At 39.7% G+C, this 16,399-nt stretch overlaps 1 long non-coding RNA gene across 1 annotated transcript; it reads right to left on the bottom strand.

The window, feature by feature from the left end:
* Positions 1-2,183: 2,183 nt before the first annotated feature.
* LOC138951763 (uncharacterized) lies at positions 2,184-6,214 on the bottom strand. Its single transcript, XR_011451215.1, has 3 exons — positions 6,103-6,214; positions 2,724-2,837; positions 2,184-2,282 (listed from the first exon to the last, which is right to left on the bottom strand). It is a non-coding gene; the product is annotated as an uncharacterized lncRNA (long non-coding RNA).
* Between the last annotated feature and the right edge of the window lie 10,185 nt (positions 6,215-16,399).

Genomic DNA, 16,399 nt, shown 5'->3' with positions numbered 1-16,399 from the left:
GACTTCGGTATTGCATTTTAGCTTGGTGGCTTAAAAATTAATTCATGACTTTGGTCATTAAAATTGTAAAAAAAATAATTTGTTTTTAAAACGATCCAAATTTACGTTCATCTTATTCTTCATCATTTTCTGATTCCAAAAACATATAAATATGTTATATTCGGATTAAAAACAAGCTCTGAAAATTAAAAATATAAAAATTATTATTAAAATAAAATTTCCGAAATCGGTTTAAAAACAATTTCATCTTATTCCTTGTGGGTTCCTGATTCCAAAAACATATAGATGTGATATGTTTGGATTAAAAACACGCTCAAAAAGTTAAAAAGAATAGAGATAAAGAAAAGCGTGCTATCCTTCTCAGCGCAACTACTACCCCGCTCTTCTTGTCAATTTCACTGCCTTTGCATCGAGCGGTGGACTGACGATGCTACGAGTATACGCTCTTGCTGTAAAAATGCAGTGAGTTCAGTTTCATTCTGTTAGTTCGACAGCTTGACTAAATGTTGTAATTTCGCCTTTCGCGACTTGTTTAGGTAGTGCGGACATACAGCAACAACTACCACTTGGCTTTATAAAAGTAATTGTGTCAGTTCCGCTTTGAATAGATTTTTCACACTGTTTGTTTCTGGAAAATATCGACATCCAAAATGTGTATATTCTATATCTAAGTCACAACTTCTTCTTTAATTAATTAGTCAACACGTTCAAAGGAATTACTCGATTGGTCATGTGTTGATCTATTTATGTTCTACTTATTTATTTACTCTGGTCATTAAATCCAGCAAAACATGCCTTAACAACGTTTTTAAGGACATGTCCTTTGATACGTAGAAAGACCTGTTTTATTTATCCAACTTTGAGGCTGGTCCTGAGCCGTGAAGGCCTTCAGCCAGCAATTGTCATGTAATACAACAAAGACACGGCAAGTAGGTCGCTCGTTGCACAGGGGGGCGCAGGCTGTGGCGTCGGTGCTTCCAGCGCTATGCATGTTTTCACCATACAAGTCCACGTGTTTGTAGTGAAGGTATGCATCGTTGGGAGTAAATGCGCAATCTGCAAAACGAAGACGAACCAGTCTTAAAGTTCAAAGGACTTCTCAGAAGAGGAGAAAGGCTCCTAATATGGACCACTTTTTGTTTCTTGCTAATAACTAGCTTGTTTTCTTGCGACGAAGTTTCGTTTTGTGTTTGGTAGTCATTCTCTCTTGGGGTAACCATTTGGCAGAATTTGAGTAAATTAGCTTTGATAGACATTCAGCAAAAATTAAATACAGACAGAATCACGAATGGGCCATATTTGAAGCACAACAGGACATTTAGAAAACAGAGTGAAAATAAATTAAATTATCAACTTCCACGAAAAGAAGACTGAAGAGAGAGAGAGAAAGAGAGAGAGAGAGAGAGAGAGAGAGAGAGAGAGAGAGAGAGAGAGAGAGAGAGAGAGAGAGAGAGAGAGAGAGAGAGAGAGAGAGGGTTTACCTTGTTCACAGGTCGCTTGTGTATGTGAAAAGAAGAGGCCATCTGCACAAAGGCATTGTCCAGAATAACATTTCGTGTTGTGGTGATTGGTGCAGTCACTGTCTGCTGCGCAGGTTTCGTTGAGCCAGGTTTCTGTACATCGACATGCAAAGATATAACCCAGTAACAAGAAGTTTAAGAAAACAAACAACTATATATATAACAGCACTGAAAATGAAAAATGAAAGTTTAAGATCAATGCAAGCCCAGTTCAGAACTTTCTCGATTTTTGGTCTCCCTTTTGCCCTACTCTCAACAAAAAGGGCCTGAACTTTAAACACGTTAACACATAAAAAGGATTCCAAAATCACATCTCCAGGGGGGGGGGGGGGGTTAGTTCAGGTGGTTGATCACTGGACTTGTTATACTAGGGTCGCGGGTTCGAATCCGGGCCGGGACGGATACGGGTCAACTTTATGCGCAGACCCAGAGACGGCATACATGTCCTAACCCCGTGTCACCACTGTGGCACGTTAAAGACCTCGGTCATTCTGCCATAAATGTAGGTGGCTGATACCACCTTAACACGCATACATGTGTAACACCCGGGAACACCCGGGAACATTATGCCCCTAATGGCTTTACAGTGAGGGCGTAAAATTTGAATTTCTCTCACAACATCACCATTTTGTCACAAGAAGAGTGTATACACACCTGTGCAGTTTTTCCCAGTGTATCCTGGCTGGCAGCACGTGTACCCATTCACCTGGTCCTGACAGCTCTGTCCGCTCGTGCAGGGGTTAGACGCACACTCGTCTATATCTACACGAAAGCAGAAGATAGCACTAGTGCTGTCATTGGGAAATACTCATCTTCTAGATTAACTGTTGAAAATTCTGACTGTTCGATAACAGAGATAATTTGTATGAATAACAGAGGAATGATTGTGGACATTCTGTCAGAGAACAACAATTTGTCTTTTTTAAATTGATTTTGTGTCTATGATATCTACCCGGGGAACACAATTTGTCATACCTATGAAAAAAATACTCGCAAGGCGGTACCCGTTTAATGTGAAATAAAACTTCAAAATGCTGTCTTTATCTTTCTTGTGGGTAAATGTTTCATGTTTTACCCAAGAAAATGAGTCACAAAAGCGGCAACTCTTGCCGAAAAGGCATGCAAATATCACTTTTTACAGCAAAAAACACCCTTTTCTGATTTTCTGAGATAAAGAGTTAAAGAAGCATGAATAAGAAATACCTGTCTCGCAGTGATCACCGATGTAACCTAGAAGACAGTTGCACCTGTAGGTCCTTTGCCCGTCTACACAGGTCCCTCCGTTCTGACAGGGGCTGGAGGCACACTCGTGTACGTCTGTAGACAAAATACACATTATGAAACTGTGTCACTTGAAAGTCTGATAAGAGTGGGATAAGTTGTTACAAATGTCCCCGTAGATGCCTCTCATTAAATTCTCAAAGTATCAAATACAATTTTTGAAATTAAAGGCTTTTTCAAACTCTGTATTTTGTGTGTGCGAGAAAAAATAAAGGGAGATAAAGGGAGAGTGAGTCACAAACAGAGAAAGAAGAAACGACAGATATACAGAAAAACATAGAGAGAGGGAGGGAGAGTGAGACACACACACACACACACACACACACACACAACAACAACAACAACAACAACAACAACAACAACAACAACAACAACAACAACAACAACAACAACAACAACAAACACACACACACACACATACTCACACTATGTCTCTCACTATTTGTCTGTTTGCCTGTCTCTCTCTTTCTCTCTCTCTCTCTCTCTCTCTCTCTCTCTCTCTCTCTCTCTCTCTCTCTCTCTCTCCCCCGCTTTTTCTCTCGCCCTCTCTCTCTCTCTCTATCTATCTATCTCTTTTTATCTTTTTCTCTCTATCTCTCTCTCACTCTCTCTCTCTCTGTTTCTCTCTATCTCTCTCTCACTCTCTCTCTCTGTTTCTCTCTATCTCTCTCTCACTCTCTCTCTCTGTTTCTCTCTATCTCTCTCTCACTCTCTTTCTCTCTCACTCTCTTTCTCTCTCTATCTCTCTCTCACTCTCTTTCTCCTTTTCTCTCTATCTCTCTCTCTCACTCTCTCTCTATCTCTCTCTCACTCTCTTTCTCTCTCACTCTCTTTCTCTTTTTCTCTCTATCTCTCTCTCACTCTCTTTCTCTCACTCTCTTTCTCTCACTCTCTTTATCTTTTTCTCTCTATCTCTCTCTCACTCTCTTTATCTCTCACTCTCTTTCTCTTTTTCTCTCTCTCTCTTTCTCTCACTCTCTTTATCTTTTTCTCTTTATCTCTCTCTCTCTCTCTCACTCTCTTTCTCCCGCTTTCTCTAGTAAATTCATTCCACCTCGCCCCCGACTAGATTTGTACAAGTCTAGTCTTGCATTTTCAGGGTCATCAGTGTGGAATTCACTTCCAACAGCATTAAAATATATTCCATCAGTCAAAGCCTTTAAAAAGCAAATACACAGATATTTGTTTCAAATCTGATTCCAAGTGGAGCGTTCCACCGTTATCGTAACCTAGTGGTGATTCAAAATGGGTTTACTCCGATGTATTAAACCGTCCTAATGTTATCATACATACCGGTTATCTTATAGCAGTCTCTTTTCAGGGTTGCTGTTTCTGTTGTTACTGTTGTGTTGGTATATCCTTTGTTGTAGTTCTTTTCTTCCTTTTGCTATGTTGTCGGTATCTTTTGTAAAATACAAATGACTTACTGTTTGTTATTTTGCTTGCTTGCCGTTGTTGTTTCATTTGGACCATATGTTTCTAGTGCTCGTGACTTTTTTATTTTTATTTATTTTTTTACTTTTGAGTACACTTGACTTGCTGTTTGTTGCTTGCTTATGATCATCCGTTTTTTTGTTTTTTTGTTTGTTTTGTTTTTCAGTCAGTATTGTTATTATCGTTATGACATCATCATCATTACCATTATTTCTATTTTCATATTTCTATTGCTGTTATTGTATTTAATATTATCAAATACTATAACTTTTTCTTTGCCTTTAAATGCCATTTATTATCATATGTACGATTATTTTTGCCGTCAACCTCTTTTGCTCTTATAATGTTTTCATGTCTGTTTTGTATTCATGTTAGTTAGCAAGGACAGATTGTAAGACTAGGCAACGCCTAAAATCTCCATCCTTCTGTAATAAAGTTTAATCAATCAATCAATCAATCTCTCTCTGTTTCTCTCTATCTCTCTCTCTCACTCTCTTTCTCTCTCACTCTCTTTCTCTTTTTCTCTCTATCTCTCTCACTCTCTTTCTCTCACTCTCTTTATCTTTTTCTCTCTATCTCTCTATCTATCTCTTTTTATTTTTTTCTCTCTATCTCTCTCTCACTCTCTCTCTCTCTTTTTCTCGGGCGGGGACGTAGCTCAGTTGGTAGCGCGCTGGCTGTGTAGCCAGTTGGTCGCTATCAGCGTGGGTTCGATCCCCACGTTCGGCGAGAGATTTATTTCTCGGAGTCAACTTTGTGCAGACTCTCTTCGGTGTCCGAACACCCCCGTGTGCACACATGCGCACGAAAAAGATCCCACGTTCACAGCGAAAGTCTCAGGGCTTGGAAAACACGAAGACACGCATGCATCATCTCTCGTCTCTGATTATCATGATCGTATTTCGATACTTTGACGAGACAAACCCAATGCTGGTGTGTCGAAGAAGACAGCCACAGCGGGCTTGTTCGAATCAAAGTATCACACCATATCTTCAGCGTATTACCAATACCTGTCCCAATATAGACCAGTTGGTCTAAGAGGACGTTAAACCCCAATAGTCAGTCAGTCTTTTTCTCTCTATCTCTCTCTCACTCTCTCTCTCTCTGTTTCTCTCTATCTCTCTCTCACTCTCTCTCTCTCTGTTTCTCTCTATCTCTCTCTAACTCTCTCTCTCTTTTTCTCTCTATCTCTCTCACTCTCTTTCTCTCTCACTCTCTTTCTCTTTTTCTCTCTATCTCTCTCTCACTCTCTTTCTCTCACTCTCTTTATCTTTTTCTCTCTATCTCTCTCTCACTCTCTTTCTCTTTTTCTCACTATCTCTCTCTCACTCTCTTTCTCTCTCACTCTATTTCTCTTTTTCTCTCTATCTCTCTCTCACTCTCTTTCTCTCACTCTCTTTATCTTTTTCTCTCTATCTCTCTCTCACTCTCTTTATCTCTCACTCTCTTTCTCTTTTTCTCTCTCTCTTTCTCTCACTCTCTTTATCTTTTTCTCTCTATCTCTCTCTCTCTCACTCTCTTTCTCCCGCTTTCTCTCTCTTTCTCTCTCTCTCTTTCTCTCTCTCGCTCTCTCTCTCTTTTGCTCTTTCTCTCTCAATCGCTCTCTCTCTTTCTCGCTCTCTCTCTTTCTCTCTCTCTCCCCAGCTCTCTCTCTCTCTCTCTCTCTCTCTCTCTCTCTCTCTCTCTCTCTCTCTCTCTCTCTCTCTCGCACACACACACACGCACACATACAGGTGGTAGCAAAAGGGGCGGGGAAGGCAACAAAGAAGAAGAAGAACAGATTGAATTACATATCTCGTGCCCACTACACCAACCCTCCTTCTGATTCTTTGAGATAAAGAGATAAACAAGCATGATGAAGAAATACCTGTCTCACAGTGATCACCGATGTAACCTAGTAGACAGTTGCACGTGTAGGTCCTGTCCCCGTCTACACAGTTCCCTCTGTTCTGACAGGGGCTGGAGGCACACTCGTCTACGTCTGTAGACAATACACACATTGTGAAACGGTGTGACTTGAAATTCTAATAAGAGTGGGATTAGTTGTTACAAAAGTCCCGTAGATGCTTTTCTTTATCAAAGTTTCACCAACTATGTTTGAGAGATGAAAGCTTTTTCAAACTCAGTAGCAGTTTTGGTCTTTGAAATAGGGAAAAGCCAGGTGATGGCTGATTCTTGATTTACCCTGTTTCCAACGCATCACCGTCTGCATTATATATGTTACAGTGATAATGTATATTTAGGGAATATGTATATTCCCTGAAAAAATCAGTGAATATATATATATTCCCTGTTTCAACAAGTGACTATGTATATTCCCAAAAATTCCTAGGGAATATACGTACTTATATATATAGGTTACACGTGCACACCCCGAGTTCTGAATAGCTTGCATAATTTCCCCGAGGGTCGATTTTCAGGTATTCCCGAGCCTCGGGCGAGGTAATAGGATAAGGATAAGGATAAGATTTTATATAGTCCATGAGGGTAACCTCACAGAAATTCGGGCTGCTTTCTCCCTGGGGAAAGCGAGCTGCCATACAGTATACGGCGCTACCCATTTTTTTTTTCCCTGCATGCGTGTATTCATGTTTCCAAGCCCTGAGACTTAATGCCGTGTGAGATGGAATTTTTTTACACTTTATTCCAAGTCACACGGGTATTTGGTGGACATTTTTATCTATGCCCATACAATTTTGCCAGGAAAGACCCTTTTGTCAATCGTGGGATCTTTAACGTGCACACCCCAATGTAGTGTACACGAAGGGACCTCGGTTTTTCGTCTCATCCGAAAGACTAGCACTTGAACCCACCACCTAGGTTAGGAAAGGGGGGAGAAAATTGCGGCCTGACCCAGGCCTGAACACGCAACCTCTCGCTTCCGAGCGCAAGTGCGTTACCATTCGGCCATACCTGAAAATCTATCCGAGGGAAAATATGCAGGCTATTCAGGACGAGGTGTGTAAGCCTTTTATCCCTTGACCACGACATTTTCATCAAAAACACCAACTTTTATTAAACACAATCCTGCTCTTGCCTTTTTCCTCTCGACAAGACCTTCCGCATAACAATATTCATACGCGAAGCTAGTTCTCTTCCCCGCATCAATTACTGAATTTAAACAACAACAAATTTAATAAAGCATAATGCCTACAATTTCATTTATAGTTTTGTCTTGTCAAAAACGCTTAGTTAGATAATGATTTTGCTGCTGAAATTGATCCACGATTAGTTTGTTCGAGAGTTACCCGCCTTGAACCCTACACAGTGACCTTTGACCCGACGATGTGTGTCGAAGACGCTTTCAGATTGAATAGTAACCGCTGCGTGTAATCGTAGTGCTTCTATAGCACCGTTTGGATGTTAACAAATACCGAAAACGAGATTGTCTTAGAACGACTGGAAATGACCTTAATGCGTGACTAAACGTACGCTAGGATCATTAACAAGCGGAGTTCTCCTCCCTGATTTTTTTTCTAATTTTTCTGAAAAATATTATTTTTTGTAAATATTTGGTCAAATGTAATGTGACATTGTTGTCCTAGTTGAGCAAGTGGACATTTATGTTTGAATGGCATTTCGTCATTTATATTTGTTTTAAAATAATAGAGGTGTTTTTAATCAGTACGTTTTAGAAAGGCGACGAATCGTGTTAAGAGAGGAATATGTAGAGGTTACATGCCGAGTCTCAGTAATTATTAAAAATAATGGTCGAAGTTAGCGGATCATGAAAAATGCGAGCTTTTGCGAGCTTTTTCATGACCGCGAACTGAGACCATTATTTTTTATAATCACTGAGACGAGGTGTGTAACCTCTTTATTCCTACTTTCTTCAGTTATTCAAAGAAAAGAGGAGGTTTTTTGCGAAAGTTTGATCGAATCCTATTCACTCAACCAGTCAACCTGCGCAGGCGATCGATTAATGCGCGGTTGTATAGTTCCGTGCAAATCATTCCATTCTGTTAACACTTCTTGTCAGTTTCCCTGTTTTGGACTAAAATCAAGTACACAGATATGCTGTTATTCTGCTGTGGCGGTAAAGGCAGATATTGTGTGTTCTGTTTATGTTTTAGTATCGCTTATGATAATGTTCTTTCGTCAAATGGGACTAGCAGACGATCTTTTGCACCCGTGTTCCAACGTTAATTACTGTATGAAGTTCAGTTTTCTGGGGAAAATAGTGTATGAAACCGCTTTATGTTCTTTAAATTGATGAGATGTGTGCATTTGGTTGCGTGTGATCTGTTTATAAAATGAAATATTGTTGAAAACTGACCGTCGGAAAACAACAGAAAATAGACATACTAGTTCACACACACACACACACACACACACACACACACACACGCACACACCCACACACACACACAAACATACAAACACACACACACACACACACAAACACACACACACACACACACACAGGCGGTTGCAAGGGGGGGAGGGGCAAAAAAGAAGAAGAAGAACAGATTGAGTTGTATGTAACCCCATACCCTCCACACCAATCCTCCTTCGTCGCATTATACTCACCCGATGGCAAATTGTTGCAGACGTTCTTTGCAACGCGGATACCTCCTGGAACGCATACCTTCTGTTTTCCACAAGTGCGATTCCGACACTCATGCTCCAAAGGCTTCAAAATAAAGATATGTTGATTGTTTTTAAGGTGTTTTTGTTTTACAGACAAACAACAGGGGAGGCGGGAATGGGAGCTCTACAAATATAATGATAATTTCCATTTCATATAGGGGTATCACCCTTTCCATGTAAATACAACAATAGTTAAATACAATTAATGTATATATATATATATATATATAAAACAGATCTATCTAGGATCCAGGTATTTCTACTTGGACATATACCAAAAATCTAGAACCTAACTACTTTTGGTGCAGATAGAAACGTTTATGTTTTAACATTTACTTTTTGTAACTGACACCTGACTATTTGCAGATTTATTTGAGCAAAACATGCACATTATGTACAGGAAGCGGTTAGTCCTTTGACTGTTCGTGTATTTGTCATCATTTTCACGACTTTTCATTCATAACGAGCTGGGTAACAAAAACATTGTTCGTAGAAAACAAATCATCGGTCCCCATGAGTACGGGCAGAAGATTACAAATGAATAGTTAAAGGCAAACCCAAAATAAACGCTCGGAGTTTCTTCGCCTCGTCTCATTGTTGTTTCTCTATACAACGACGGAACAACTTTCTCGCAGTGTTCGAGTAAATTCCGAAGGCAAACGAACGGAAAAGTCTGAATTAAAAAAAAAACGACAACCAGTTACCCAAGGCAAGCGGACAAAACAGCTTTAAACAAAAAACGCATGAAACCTTCCAAAGTAATAGCTTATATCCTACATACGTGAGAGAGACACCCGTGAGATAATAATCGTTCAAATCACACGTGTGTATATCATGTAAATGAGGTCATGTCAAGCAAGTCTGGCAAGGACCTGTTTTTCCACTGCTTATGATGCCAAAGTCACCGAGACAAACGTCATTATAGAAACAAAAATTGCGCTCGCTAATTACCCTGGATGAATCTTTATAGAACTAACACGTCACGCCACACTTTCAGAGTGACGTTTCTTTGCTTTGACGTAATAGATTGCATGAGGCTTTAGAAGAGATCGAGGTTCCGAAACAAGCGTCTTTAATTTAGCTGCCTCGACTGCAGGACATTTTCAGTAAAATACACGTAAGTACAGTATGTAGGATAAACAGAATATTACATGGCTTGCTGTTTCGTACCAGATTTACACTCGTTGCTTTTTCAAATAGTGAACAACTCGCTTTCGCTCGCAGTTCAATATTTGTTTTTTTAAACTCGTGTAAATCTGGTACGACACAGCAAGCCATGTAGTATTTCTCTATGTCTATTAGCAACGCAAAGAGTGTGTTTACCTCTGGTTCGCGTCACACATGTAGGGAACAAAAAGATTTCAAGTCAAATCGATTTTTTTTTCAAAGCTAAACAACAACGTAACATACTTGTAAAATATTTAACACAGTAGATAACAACTTTGACTGGCTGACATGCTAAAAACAATCCTGCTGTGTTGTCGGGCCCTGAACGAGCTTTTTTTTTTTAAACTGGGGTTACAACCTTGCTTTCTGACCATGATTTTGCACTTTCTTTTGCTCAAACAAAATGATTACAAAAACGATGTTTGGTGGAGTGCTAAAAGACAAAAAGCTTATATGTTAAACCAAAAACATCAAACATCTTATATTATTGTCACGTAACCAGAACCATTAATTGTCACGTGGCGCGTCTTTCGTGTTCAGCCAACTGAGTTAACGGAATTTTATCCATAAAAAACACAGGCACACACACACACACACACACACACACACACACACACACACACACACACACACACACGCACGTACACACACACACACACACACACACACACACACATATCCTTGGCACAAAGGGTCAAAATCACACCAAAAAGGGCCTAAAAAAATAGGAAGAGAGGGACGCTTCGTATCTATAGTAGGTATCAATACAATCAAGTTTAACACATTTTTAGGATGATTGTGACTAAATGCAGGCAGTGTAAGGCAAATGAAGCACAGTTCTCTCCAAAACATACTGAAAATAAGGCCTTATTTCAGGAAATAATGCCTTAACTATTTAAGGGCTTAGTTTTGGGATGTTTGACCCTTTATGTCAAGGACACACACTCACACACACACACACACACAAACACACACACACACACACACACACACACACACACACACACACACATGCATACATATGCGGCAGGCAGGATATTTTGACTTATAACTTCATTTGTTTGTGTCCTTTAAAAGAATAATCTTTTCATGTGCCTGTGTAGCCTAGGAATCAGTTGCCTGCTTATTATTTGTTAAAATATGCTTCATTTGAAGTGCCTATTGTTTATTTGGCAAGTTTTCTTTGGCTTATAAAAACTGTTCTCTCATTGGCTGTTCTGTAGCCAATGTTGGCTTGGAAGAATACTTTTTTTCACTGCATGTTTTGTGTCCTGTCACTGTCACTGCATTGTTAGCTGTTACCACCTACTAAGAGGTCAACCTGTCTGTACAAGGCTCCTTTTGCTGTTTATATTGGTAAGCAGGGCCGGATCTGGGGGGGGGGGGGTTCCTGGGGTTCCGGAACCCCCCGCCCTGGCCATCCAATGTACCTCTCAGAGAAAAAAAAATGTGGACTTTGGACCCCTGCCTTCAGTTGGAACCCCCCCCCCCCCCCCCCTCAAACGAACTTGATCCGGCCCTGGTAAGTGATATCGTGCTACTATGAATGCTTTATTTTAGATTATAGATTGAATGAAATGAATTGAATGACAGGACTGTTGAATGAAATTGTTTTATTATAATTGTATGCCAGTTTAGTTAGTTCATTTTGAATGCTTTGGAATTCAATTGGAAAAAAGGAATGTGAACATAAACTAGTTTGGAGCCAGCTTCTTTATTTTTGATTGCTTTCATGTTGTTCATAAATTACTTTCTATTTGAATAATGTGTCTAGGGAAATGTCATTCTGCATTATTCCTGAAAGAAGGCACATGATGTATTTTTATTATTGGAAACAAAGAGTTGGCTTGTGTAATACCCGAGTTTGATATTTATACAAACTCATTGTCTACATATATGATGTGCACATAGTAATAATTGATGTAATACTTGTAGGTTATACCCTGGACAGACTGAGGAGTCAAAAACCCTCATAACTATAACTACAGTATTTTTTTAGGTATGCGATATCTATTATTGCGGTATGACATTCTTTATTCAAGAATGGAGTTCATGTTTAACTATTCTCAGCATGTCAGATTCACATGTTGATGTTGTAAACTGTTTGTATTGTATACATATAATATTTACGTGTATGCCGTTGTGTATATATGATTTCTCAGTGAAGCAATGTTGCCGAACTAAATGGAATCTATATATATATACGACTAGTGTCTGTCTGTCTGTCTGTTCGCGATGCACGGCCAAAGTTCTCGGTGGATCTTTTTCAAATTTGGACACCGTATTCAGCTACACCCCGGACACAACCTCATCGATGAGATATTTCAACACGTGCTCTCAGCGCGCAGCGCTGTGCGCGCTGAACCGATTTTTTGGTTTTTACATTTAGTCAAGTTTTGACTAAATGTTTTAACGTAGAGGGGGGAATCGAGACGAGGGTCATGGTGTATGTGCGTGTGTCTGTGTGTGTGTGTGTGTAGAGCGATTCAGACTAAACTACTGGACCGATCTTTATGAAATTTGACATGAGAGTTCCTGGGTATGAAATCCCCGAATGTTTTTTTCATTTTTTTGATAAATATCTTTGATGACGTCATATCCGGCTTTTCGTGAAAGTTGAGGCGGCACTGTCACGCCCTCATTTTTCAACCAAATTGGTTGAAATTTTGGTCAAGTAATCTTCGACAGAGCCCGGACTTCGGTATTGCATTTCAGCTTGGTGGCTTAAAAATTAATTGATGACTTTGGTCATTAAAAATCTGAAAATTGTAAAAAAAAAATAAAAATTTATAAAACGATCCAAATTTACGTTCATCTTATTCTCCATCATTTTCTAATTTCAAAAACATATAAATATGTTATATTTGGATTAAAAACAAGCTCTGAAAATTAAATATATAAAAATTATTATGAAAATTAAATTGTCGAAATCAATTTAAAAACACTTTCATCTTATTCCTTGTCGGTTCCTGATTCCAAAAACATATAGATATGATATGTTTGGATTAAAAACACGCTCAGAAAGTTAAAACAAAGAGAGGTACAGAAAAGCGTGCTATCCTTCTTAGCGCAACTACTACCCCGCTCTTCTTGTCAATTTCACTGCCTTTGCCATGAGCGGTGGACTGACGATGCTACGAGTATACGGTCTTGGTGAAAAATGGCATTGCGTTCAGTTTCATTCTGTGAGTTCGACAGCTACTTGACTAAATGTTGTATTTTCGCCTTACGCGACTTGTTTTGTTTTTTTGTTGTCGGGATCCACTACCAGTAACTCTTCCTTATCTTCTCCAGTGTTTTCAGCCGCGATTATCTCCCTTCCTCCGTGTGGCGTCAATCCATATTCCCGTTACTACGTTACTATTTTTAGAAGGTCACTGCACGTTACTATTTTTAGAAGGTCTCCAGTGTTTTGCGCGTTTATCTCCTTTCCTTCGTGCGCCGGCGAAGCCGGCGTCTGCCGGGTCCCAGGCGCAGCCTGGTATTCGGCTCTACTTCTTCCCGGCGAAGCCGGTACCCGGCGAAGCGGGTAATCATCTGGTATTTGATGTATATGTATACTTGTGAGAGCCGTATTTTGTTTCAATGTTAATGTGAATCAAATGTGGTAAACTAGTTAATTATTGATTTACGATCTTAGAACTTTATTGATCTGGAACACCGTGTTTTCATTATTTTATTTACATGTGTTTCAGGGTTTTCTTTCATGCGATTTTTATGCTGAATTAAAAAGCGAAGTCGATCTATAACACCGCCTTGTCTGAGTGCGAGACGGCTACACATACATACACACGCAGTGTTCACGCACCAAAAACACACAACAAGGGAATAACGTAATCATTTGGCCAACAGTTATCCTCACCAGATAGTCTCCTGAAGCCTTCTCCTGCATCCATCCATCTGACAAATCGTCGTCTTTCTCTTCTCCGGCGTGCAGAACACAGTTGTGAGGATGAGCGTCGTCCAGGTTCTTCGTGTAGAACGAGAACCGCTCACAAAGTTCAATGTACCAGCACAACCTTTGACATTGGTGATGATTTCCGAAAATGTGCTTTTTTAGAATGTCGTCAGCTTCAAGGGGGTTTGAATTCCCCCATGACCTCGACATTCCAGTTTCAAACAAAACGTTGATTACAACAAGAGAACAGAGTTTGTACCAGGGTGGCAGAACAGCCATCGTAGAACGCTGCTGCAAAACTGTTCAATAAGTTCAAGTCTGCTGATGACTTATAGACAAAGGATATGCGTTAGACAGAAAGCTAATCAGATTATCTTGAAATATTACTCGACTTAACGATCAAATTGACGGAAAACGGATCTTGGCGAAAACAAAGTCCCCGATGAACTGCGCAATGTAAACCCCACTTCGTAACACAAAGAAGGCAGCAGGCTCACCCGTTGGATGAGTCGATGGGCCTGTCTACCGGTGTAAATATTTAACTGAAGCCCGTCACACACAGTCTGAATCGACTCAACGCAACTCGGCTTGGACAAGTTGCGTAGCATCAATGACACACAGAATCTGTCATCAATATCTTAGTAAACAAGGACACACCCGCCATCCCCTCCCGTGAAATAGAGGAAACTTTGCAAAAATGTTGTTTCATCCTCAAAATGAGCTCTACATTCTATGTGTACTACCTCTGAATTCGTTTTCTTTTGACGACAAATAACGTGAACTAGAGGAAACGATGTAAAAACCGGCACGGTTGGCCTAGTGGTAAGGCGTCCGCCCCGTGATCGGGAGGTCGTGGGTTCGAACCCCGGCCGGGTCATACCTAAGACTTTAAAATTGGCAATCTAGTGGCTGCTCCGCCTGGCGTCTGGCATTATGGGGTTAGGCTAGGACTGGTTGGTCCGATGTCAGAATAATGTGACTGGGTGAGACATGAAGCCTGTGCTGCGACTTCTGTCTTGTGTGTGGCGCACGTTATATGTCAAAGCAGCACCGCCCTGATATGGCCCTTCGTGGTCGGCTGGGCGTTAAGCAAACAAACAAAAAACGATGTAAAGTATAAAAAAGTCCAGTTGTTTACTTGACAAATAAGCTAGCGTTAAAAAGCACATATGGAGGATCGAGGACACTCCTGCTGTACTGTCGATCACAGATGACATTGTCAAAATTAGAGCTCTAAATTATATACATGAAACCTCTAAACTTTTCTCTTTTGACGACAAATCGCGTGAACTTTAGAGGAAATGTTGCAAACGTTTATACTTTTTTTCACTTGACAAGTAAGCTGTTAGAAAGGTCATCTTGACGATACACCCATTGTTCTTTCGCTCACAGATGACAGTCTAAAAAATGAAAGTTCTAAATTATATGCGTATCACCTCTGAACTTTTTAAATATCAAGTGTTGACTAAATGTTTTAACATAGACGTAGACCGGTAATCGAGACTAGGGCAATGGTGTGTGTGTGTGTGTGTGTGTGTGTGTGTGTGTGTGTGTGTGTGTGTGTATGTGTGTGTTTGTAAGTGTGTGTGTATGTGTGTGCGTGTGTGTGTGTGTGTGTGTGTGCGTGTGTATGTGTGTGTATGTGTGTGTGTGTGTGTGTGTGTGTGTGTGTGTCTGTCTGTGTCTGTGTCTGTGTGTGTGTGTGTGTAGAACAATTTCCAGACTACAGTACTTGACCGATCTTTATGAAATTTTGCACACAAATTCTTCTACATGATATCCCCATATGATTTCTTATCAATTGTTTTGTATAACAGTTTTCGATGGCTTTTAGTGAAAATTTTAGGCCACACTGTCATGCCTTCATTTTTCGATCAAAATGGTTGACATTTGGGTCAAGAAATCTTTGACTAAGTCGGGACTTTGGGATTGCATTTCAGCTTGGAAATTAAAAACATAATTAATGAGTTTGATCATTAAAATTCTGAAAATTCTAATTAAAATTGAAATTTCAAAAAGGGATTTAAAATAGTTGCATTGTATTCTATCATTCACTAATTGAAAACAAGTCGCGTAAGGCGAAAATACAACATTAAGTCAAGCTGTCGAATTCACAGAATGAAACTGAACGCAATGCAATTTTTCAGCAAGACCGTATACTCGTACATGTAGCATCGTCAGTCCACCGCTCGTGGCAAAGGCAGTGAAATTGACAAGAAGAGCGGGGTTGTATTTGCGCTGAGCAGGATAGCACGCTTTTCGTTTTAACTTTCTGAGCGTGTTTTTAATCCAAACATATCATATCTATATGTTTTTGGAATCAGGAATCGACAAGAAATAAGATGAAAGTGTTTTCAAATTGATTTCGAAAATTTAATTTTGATCATAATTTATATATTTTTAATTTTCAGAGCTTGTTTTTAATCCAAATATAACATATTTATATGTTTTTGGAATCAGAAAATGATGAAGAATAAGATGAACGTAAATTTGGATCGTTTTATAAAAA

This window comes from Littorina saxatilis, linkage group LG17, assembly GCF_037325665.1.
Source record: "Littorina saxatilis isolate snail1 linkage group LG17, US_GU_Lsax_2.0, whole genome shotgun sequence".
Classification (NCBI taxonomy): domain Eukaryota; kingdom Metazoa; phylum Mollusca; class Gastropoda; order Littorinimorpha; family Littorinidae; genus Littorina; species Littorina saxatilis.
Note: the sequence above shows the minus strand (reverse complement) of the source record. Positions and strands in the feature narration are given on the sequence as shown.